A 9,880-nucleotide genomic window follows, 5' to 3' on the forward strand; every position below is an offset into this window, starting at 1 on the left:
GGTCATGCTATGTGATAGGGGTAATATTTGTTCCAATATATACTCAGACATGTGACAGCCCAGCCCGGGTTAAACTCATTATAAAATGTCAAATGGTTTGAGTGTCTGAGGAATCAGGTTGAGAAATCCATCCAACATCAACCTTCGTGCAGATTGATCATGGAACATGCATCCGAGTCCACATTAGGGTTTGAGGAGCGTCCAAGTCTCTTCGTCAACCAACTTAGACCTTTGAAGTGCCCACAGTTACTGCCACAGGCGACCATGGCATCACAATTCGGATTTGTTGCCAATGAGTCACTCAAACCAAATATGGAACAATTGATGTGGCAGATAAGAAACATGAATAACGGAGAGCGACACAAGAGGCAATAAAACACAAAAAGACCTGAATCCTTACGTCTCTTCATATCTTATGTCGATGGCGCCCATGCATGGAAACCAATTGGCATTTGTAATGCTTACGTCTCTTCATATCTTTTGTCGGTGGCCAAATTGACACATTTGTAATCCTTGCGTCGCTTCCCTATCACCACGAAGTTGCTATTTATTTTAGTTAGAACAGATACAGCCGACTTCAATTTTGATAGTATGAACTGTGAGTAGAGATATATGATGATAATATCTTTTCTCTTTCGCGTCGTGTGAAATTTGGTTTAGTAGGTAATCTCCACAAAGTAGATGAGAGTCGTGGCTCATATTTGTCTTCCTCCTCGACAGACGCAGATTTTATGTCCTCATAAATTCCAACACAAGGCAGCAGGCTCTCCGCCACCTCGCATGTTTAATTAGTCTTCACATAAAATAAGAATGGAGAGTCTTAGTCTGCAATCACTTGTTCCAGATGATGAGCTGATGGTTCGCAAGTCTGTAAGCTATCGTCCGAACGTTTGGGGCGGACTACTTTATCCAACATGGCCAGTCCATCACTCCAACATCGGTATGTAACCCGGCCATCCTATCTGCCAAAGATGTTTCCAGTTTTCAGCAAGAAGGTCACCTGGAAAGAGGGGTGTTGAAAATTTAGCTCCAGCTAAATAGCACTCATGCTTAAACTGGTCCTTCATCGACAGAGTTGGGGTTTCCTGCGGTTTCAGTACCATGAAAAATCTCCCTTTTCTCGTCTATTGCAGGAAGAGTGTGATACAACGATAAAAGAGAGAGTTGCGGAACTGATGGAGCAGATAAGAAGCATGTCCAAGGATCCTACTGACATCTTGCAAACTATGAATTTGGTCGATTCAATCCAGCTTCTTGGATTGGATTATCGCTTCGAGAAGGAAATAAGTGAAGCGTTAAACCATATCCATGATGCCCATATTGACGACCATGGTCTTTGTGACACTGCTCTCCGATTTCGACGGCTGAGACAACAAGGATATATATTATGTCTCCCCTGGTAACATGTTCATTCCCTTACGACACTGCTCTCTAGCTTTCACAATGATTGCTACATTTCACCCCATTGGGAGAAAACCCTCATTCCCAAAAATATCAATGCCACCATGATCATAGATCATAGACCCTTCACCATGATAATAGATCATGGATTAGCAATTCTTGAAGCCCTAAATTTTACAGAGGAGGAGGGCTTAAGCAAGATATGGATATGCTCTGATTCAGCTGTCTTCAATATTGCTATCCTTCGGATGAGGCTGAAGGTTGTTGAGTTCAGCTTCATCCCCTACACAACTCAACACTTCTGCTCACAATCATCTTTTCTTGGAAGGCTGATGCGACAGCCTTGCCTAGCAGCTGTAACTCTCTTTTTTTAAGTGCTAATTCATTTCCTCTTTCAGAAAAAAAACAAAACTGTAGCTGTAGCAATTCGACTGCTGAGACAACAAGGGTATCATGTGACCCCTGGTAATATGCTCTCACGTTTCCTTGGAGTAGATGTATTTGTATGTTTTCTCTATAATTTTGTGTTCGCCTCGTGTTTAATTCAGGCATAGAAAAATTATGTTTGCAGAAGTAATTCGATTTGTATTTTAGATATGATGGAGGATTTTTGTTTTTAAAAAACAACTTAATCAGCCCGTCAAAAAACAAGTCACTGAACAATCAATCCGATGGCTTCTAACAATATTAGCTGATCAATTTGCTACATAATGTCTTCTCTGTACATGAGTGACCTCACACTCTCAAAAGTTTTGATCTCCTACACATATTTTTCAATTATATTAAAAAGATGTACTTTGTTATATATATATATATATATATATATATATATATATATATATATATATATATATCGTCCATAATTGTTACTGCCTGACTAGTATAGTAATCGTCCATAATGTCTTCTCTGTACTTTTCATGATCATACTGTTGGAAAAAAATGTTAAAGCAAAAGTATTGGGTTTCTCATCAAAATACCAACTTAACATCTAAATAAAAATATCAATCAAATAAAAATATCAACCAACACAGAATAAACAATAGAGCAAATAATCACGTGAGACCAAATCTTTTAACATAGAAAATCCAACGTGGGAAAAACCATGGGACCGTAGTCCACCTCAAACTTTCACTATCAATAGTAATGATAACAGGTTTATAATAGGTCTTCTCTAGAATAATCAGAGGATCACAATAACATCAAGATCATAAATCTTAGCTCAAGAATAGCATATCTTCATCATATAGGATGGATCTCCTCAAATGAGAATTCTAGGTCTCACAGAATGGATATAGCAGGAAAGTACCTTACAGAGGATAAACTGTAGATCAACACCATTAGAATTGTAGAGTTTGCTGCAAGGATTCTCCACATAAAATTTGGGCCAAAACTGGCAACGTTTGGCCACCGATCGTCAAGCAGAAAACTCAGAAACCTTACTTTCTCTTTTTATTTTGTTAGAAAAAAACTTTCCTCACACTATGTGTTTTGCCCTATCTCATATCTTTTAATTAATAATTTTATTTCTTTGATTTAGGCTCAAACGGCCCAATTTGTCCAAGCCCACATATGGGCTGGACCCAACAATTCTCCCTCTCCAGCTCATATGGTTGGCTGTACCAAGCCCGCTCTTCGCTTACATGTTTCAAGCTTCTCCTTAGGTAAAGACTTTGTCAACATATCTGAATCAATATCATTGGTATGTACTTTTTCCAATTGTAATTCTTTCGTCTCAAGCACATCATGAATTCAGTGATATCTCACATCAATATGCTTGGATCTAGAATGGTATGTTGAATTCTTAAAGAGGTGATTGGCACTCTGACTGTCACAGTAAAGAGTATATCCTTTCTATTTCAAGCCCAATTCTGTAGAAACTTTTTCATCCATAAAGCTTCCTTGTAGGCTTAAGTAATTACTATGTATTCTACTTCTATGGTTGATAGAGCAACACACTTCTGTAACTTAGGCTGCCAAGAGATTGCTCCTCCTGCAAATGTCATCAAGACTCCCAAAGTGGACTTCTTAGAATTAGTATCACCTTCCATGTCTGCATCTGTATAACCTTCTAACACAGGTTCATCACTGCCAAAACATAAACATAACCTGGAAGTACCTCTTAGATATCTTAATATTCATTTCACTGCTGCCCAATGTTCCTTTCCAGGATTAGAGAGAAATCGACTGACAACTCCAACTGCATGAGCTATATCTAGCCTAGTATAAACCATAGCATACATCAAACTGCCTACTGCAGATGAGTAAGGCACTCTAGACATTTCTTCTTTTTCTTTCTCACTTGTAGGACATTGTTTCGAACTAAGTTTGAAATGACCTGCAAGTGGAGAACAAACTACTTTGGCTTTACTCATGTTGAATCTTTCAAGAACCTTTTCAATGTAAGTCTCCTGAGATAGCCAAATCTTCTTTTTCTTCCTATCACGAAGAATCTTCATGCCAAGTATTTATTTCACCGATCCCAAGTCTTTCATGGCAAAAGACTTACTTAGCTCTATTTTAAGCTTTTCAAATTTTCTAACATCATGGCCAACAATTAGCATATCATCAACATATAACAGTAAAATAATAAAATCATCATTTGAAAATTTTTTCATAAACACACAATGATCAGATGTGGTTCTATCATACCCTTAGCTTATCATAAAGGAATCAAACTTCTTATACCACTATCTAGGTGCCTGTTTGAGTCCAAATAAGTTTTTCCTAAGCTTACATACCATATTTTCTTTTCCTTTGACTTTGAAACCTTTTGGTTGCTCCATGTAAATTTCTTCTTCTAAGTCACCATGAAGAAATGTAGTTTTCACATCAAGTTGCTCAACTTCTAAATTCAAGCGGGCAACCAAACTAAGAACAACTCGGATAGAGGACATTTTCACAATTGGAGAAAATATTTCTTCAAAGTCAATACATTTCTTCTAACTAAATCCTTTCACAACTAGTCGTGCCTTGTATCTTTGTTGTGAGCTATTATTTTCAGTCTTCAATTTGTAAACCCACTTATTCTTGAGAGCTTTTTTCACTTTAGGCAATTTTACCAAGTCATAGGTGTGGTTCTCAAGCAAGGATCTCATCTCTTCTTGCATGGCTTTAACCCACTCACTCTTATTCTCATGTAGAATAGCTTCTTGGCTCTCCCCCATCAGTAAGCATAACATACACATGTGAAGGATATTTGGTAAATGGTTGTCGCTCTCCAGTGAATCTTCTCAATGGATTCTCAACTGGTGGTGGAGGTGCTTGTTCAGTTGGTTCAACATCATCAACTATAGGTGTATCATCACTGGTATTCTCACCACAATCTTCTTTTTCATCTCCCCCATGATCATCATGAACTGCAGGTGAAGGAACTGGACCCAAACTCCAAGGAATATAAACAGAGGTTTCTGGCCTCTCAATATTATCACCATCATCAAATAATTGGTCTTCAAGAAACACAACATCTCTGCTTCTAATAATCTTCTTGTTCATTGGATCTCATAATCTGTACATAAACTTTTCATGACCATATCCCAAGAAGATACATGCTTTTGCCTTATTATCAAGCTTGGACCTCTCATCTTTGGGAATATGAACAAATGCTTTACACCCAAAGACTCTCAAATGATTATAAGATATATCTTTTCCTTTCCATGCTCTCTCTGGAACATCACTTTCCAGAGGAACTAATGGAGAAAGATTTATGAGGTCAACTGTAGTTCTCATAGCCTCCCCCCAAAATGACTTTGGTAACTTAGCATGGGAAAGCATACACCTAATCCTTTCTTCAATGGTTCTGTTCATCCTTTCTGCCACACCGTTCTGTTGAGGAGTTTTAGAAACTGTTTTCTCAAGCCTGATACCATGGAACGTATAATAATTCTCAAAAGGACCCCTGTACTCGCGACTATTATTTAATCGAATACACTTTAGTTTTCTACTAGTTTCTCTTTCAACACTGACATGAAACTCCTTGAAAACATCGAGTACCTAGTCTTTAGATTTCAAAGCAAAAGCCAACACTTTTCTAGAATGGTCATCAATAAAAGTAACAAAATAAAGAGCACCTCCAAGAGTTCTAGTTTGCATAGTATAAACATCAGTATGAACTAAATCAATAATATCTGATCTTCTAGATAATGGATATGTCTGAAATATAACTCTATGTGTTTTTCCAGCTAAGCAATGATCACAAGATTTAATAAATGTACCTTGCAACTCTGGTAAGAATTGCTTTCTAGCAAGAGTTTGAAGTCCCTTCTCGCTGATATGTCCAAGCCTCTTATGCCAAAGATCTATACTTTCACCTTTTTGAATTGCATTAATCTCTCCTTTGTGTAGCTTAGCTTCCATGACATAAAAGGAGTTAAGTTTCTTTCCTCTTGCTACAATCAGAGAATCTTTAGTGAGTTTCCATTTGCTTTTACCAAAATAGTGTGTAAAACCCTCATCATCAAGTCTACCTGTAGATATCAAGTTAAGACGAATATCTGAAACATGCCTTACATCTTTGAGTATCAATTTGCTCCCAATATTGGTCTCCAAGCAAATATCTCCAATACCCACAATCTTAGATATACCACTGTTTCTCATTCTGACATTACCAAAATCACCAGTAGTATAAGATCTAAAGAAATCAGCATGAGAAGTAATATGAAATGAAGCACCAGAGTCAATTACCCAATTACTGTCCTGAGCTACAAGACTAACATAACCTTCATTACAGACAATAGTGATATTACCTTCAGCAGCAATCGTATTGGTCTCTTTCTCATTTGTCTTCATTTCATTCTGTTCTCGCTTCCAAAACCTACACTCTTTCTTCATGTGACCTGGCTTGTTATAGTGAAAACATTTGATATCTCTTCTAGACTTGGATCTTCCTCTATATCCATGTGGATTTCTATTATGGCTTCTTTCACGTCTTTCTTGTTTTTTAGTAACAAATGCCCCAGAAGAAGATTCACCCTATTATTTCCTTCTGGCATCTTCATTTAGCAAACTATCTTTAACCATATCTATAGTTAGAGTCCCCTCTGACGTGGAGTTACAAATTGTCACCACATATGTTTCCCAACTTTCTAGTAAAGAGTTGAGAAGTAGTAATCCTTGCATCTCATCATCTATATTCATTTTCATAGCAACCAACTTATTTGCAAGACTCTGAAATAGGCTTATGTGCTCAACAATGTTACCACCATCTTTATACACCAAATTTACAAGCCTTCTAAGGAGAGAAATTCTATTTCCCATTGTCTTTTTCGCAAAGAGGTTTTCTAACCTTTGCCAAACAACATCAGCTTTGGTTTCATCATAAATATGCTCATGCAAGTTTATATCCATCCATCTTCTAATATAAGCAATGGCTTTTTTATGTTGAACTTCCCATTCTTCATCGTCCATAGTAGAGGGTTTATCTTTAATCTTGATAGGCTTATAAAAATCTTTACAATATAGCGAATCTTCCATCAGACACCTCCAAGTGGAATAATTTGATGAGTTCAAATTAATCATATCATCTGACTACTCTATTTCAATCACACAAGAAAAACTAGCACCAAACAACCTGTTGCTCTGATACTACTTGTTGGAAAAAAATATGTTAAAGCGGAATATTCTTTTCCCTCTTTGTGTATCAAAATGGGTTCCTCATCAAAATACCAACTTGATATCTAAATAAAAATATCAACCAGCATAGAATAAATAATAGAGCAGATAATCAATCACATAGTGAGACCAAATCTTTTAATGTGGAAAACCCAATGTGGGAAAAACCACGGGACCATAGTCCACCTCAAACTTCCACTATCAATAGTAATGATAATAAGTTTACAATAGGTCTTCTCTAGAATAATCAGAGGATCACAATAACATCAAGATCATAGATCTTGGCTCAAGAATAGCATATTTTCATATTATAGGATGGATTTCCTCAAAAGAGAATTCTAGGTCTCACAGAGTGGATATAGCAAGAAAGTACCTTAAGAGGATAAACTGTAGATCAACACAATTAGGATTGTAGAGTTTGCTGCAAGGATTCTTCATATAAAATTTGGGTCAAAACTGACAATGTTTGGCCACCGATCGTCAAGTAGAAAACTCAGAAACCTTACTTTCTCTCTCTGTTTCTCTGCACGCCGCCGCATTGTACGCACGAAAAAAACTTTCCTCACGCTCAGTGTTTTGCCCTATCTCATATCTTTTAATTAATAATTTGATTTTTTTTATTTTCGCTCAAACGACTCAATTTGTTCAAGCCCACATATGGGCTGGACCAACACCTGCAATCAGATAATACACATTTGTCACTGAAAGTTCCTCTTGAAACCATCTTTGGCGTATATCATGATTTATATTTGACCTATATTTGGCATATTATAGAGATGAAATTACTATGTTCGATTTCAAGAGACTCAATGTCATTTTTTGTGAAATTGTTACAATAACGTAAATAAAATAAAACCACTTCTTGTGTTTTCTTAAAACTTTATGAATCAACAGATGTTTTTAACAAGTTCAAAGATGAGGAAGGAAATTTAGTGTCCACCGTGAAGGATGATCCAAAGGGACTTTTAAGCTTATACAATGCGGCTTGTCTACGGATACATGAGGAGACCATACTCGATGAAGCTATTTCTTTTACAAGGGACCAGCTTGCGTCCATGTTAAGTGATCTCACACCACCGTTAGCAACGCAAGTGAGACTGTTCCTTGAGAGTCCTCTCTGTAGAAGAATGAAAAGGGTCTTGGCACGAAATTTCATCTCCATCTACCAAGAGTGTGCGACACGAAATGATGCCTTACTAGAGCTGGCAAAGCTTGACTTCAATCTACTGCAATGTCTTCATCGCGACGAGAGAATAAGAGCATCTCCATGTAAGTTCTTTCCTACAGTTAGATTGATTGAGAGTTCAGGTTGAGGAGTACACTTGAATACGTAGAACACTGTCATTGTAGAAATGTTTGATTGTGTCCATCTATTTTTATCGATGTTTGGATTGACAATAACATTGTGGTTTGTGGATTGTATTGAAGATGGTGTACTTTGAGTGGTGGAATGTTATTATTGGATGCTTACGGTGTACTTTGAACCTCACTATTCTCGTGCACGAGTGATTACCACCAAGGTGATGACCATGACTTCCATCTTGGATGATATCTATGATCTCTATAGCACATTGGAGGAGAGTCAACTACTCACTGAAGCAATTCAAAGGTTTGGAAATCTCTTGCTTTTGGATAGCGTTTTTTTGTTTTATTATTGTCGAGAATGAGATATCTTATCTCAATTGATTAGAACAGCAGGTGCCATGACAAATATGCCACAATAGTTTGATTCTTTGTGGATAAAGCAAAACTAAGCTAATTGTGGGATGCCAAGGCTGTTCATCAGCTACCAGAGTATATGAAGGGCTATTTTCTGAAGCTAATCCATACCTTTGAAGAATTCAAAAATTTACTAGCACCCAGTGAGAAGTATCATTTATTTTATCTTAAGGAAGAGGTAATTTTTTTTATTTTAATGGATTTCAATTTAGATTAGTGTAATGAATTAATATTTGGTAAACAAGAAAAATCTGATTGCACGTTTCTTTTTTTTGATCTACTCTACTAATTCGAAGTCGTGCTATACTTCTAAGTGTTTTTTGCCTTCTTATTTCTTACGCAACGTCACCGTTTCCTCATCTTTATCATAGATGAAAGGTTTATCAAGATCCTATCTCGAGGAAAACAAATGGGCTTTCAAACATTATGTGCCAAACTTAGAAGAACATATGCAAATCTCGCTCATCAGTTCAGCCTATCCTTTGCTTGTTTGTGCTTCTTTTGTTGGAATGGGGGAAGTAGCTACCTGCACCTGTGACTAGCATCTCTAACCAAAAACCTCGTACCACCCTTCCCCCTTTAATCATAAGGGTCGTTGTTTGATATACCTTTTACTTGAAGCCTGCATTTCTTAATATTAACACTTATTCTGAGCATTACTTTAGTTCAAAGTTAATTCAAATTGGTACTTGGAATAAAAATAAAATTAGTGATACGAATGGTGCTATTATGTATGAGCAAATATCTAAGATTGGTATTCCTAAAATGCTGCATTTGGAAACTTGGCACTAATAAACGATCGACCACTAGAACAACATACCTTTTTCTTAGAGACCAGTATTTCCCCGTTGAACGAGAGGACTGGGTGAGCCCTTTAAGTTTCAAAGTCATTGCATGATTTTGACTCTGTTGTGACTGAGAAATTGCTCGGCCACATCCGGGAGCACTACAATATCCCAAGTGATAGGATCGTAGAGTTTGTAACAACTGAAATTCTCTAAATAACCTAGCAAAATATATTTTTGACTTTTATCTTCTAATTTTGTTCTGTTTTCTTCTGGTATTTTAGCAAATGCAATAATTCCAAAAATTCTCAAATGATCAACTCTTGGTTTTTATAAGCTTCATGCTTCTTCTGGTGTAATGTTACCA

Source organism: Musa acuminata, unplaced genomic scaffold (assembly GCF_036884655.1).
Source record: "Musa acuminata AAA Group cultivar baxijiao unplaced genomic scaffold, Cavendish_Baxijiao_AAA HiC_scaffold_1108, whole genome shotgun sequence".
NCBI classification, from domain to species: domain Eukaryota; kingdom Viridiplantae; phylum Streptophyta; class Magnoliopsida; order Zingiberales; family Musaceae; genus Musa; species Musa acuminata.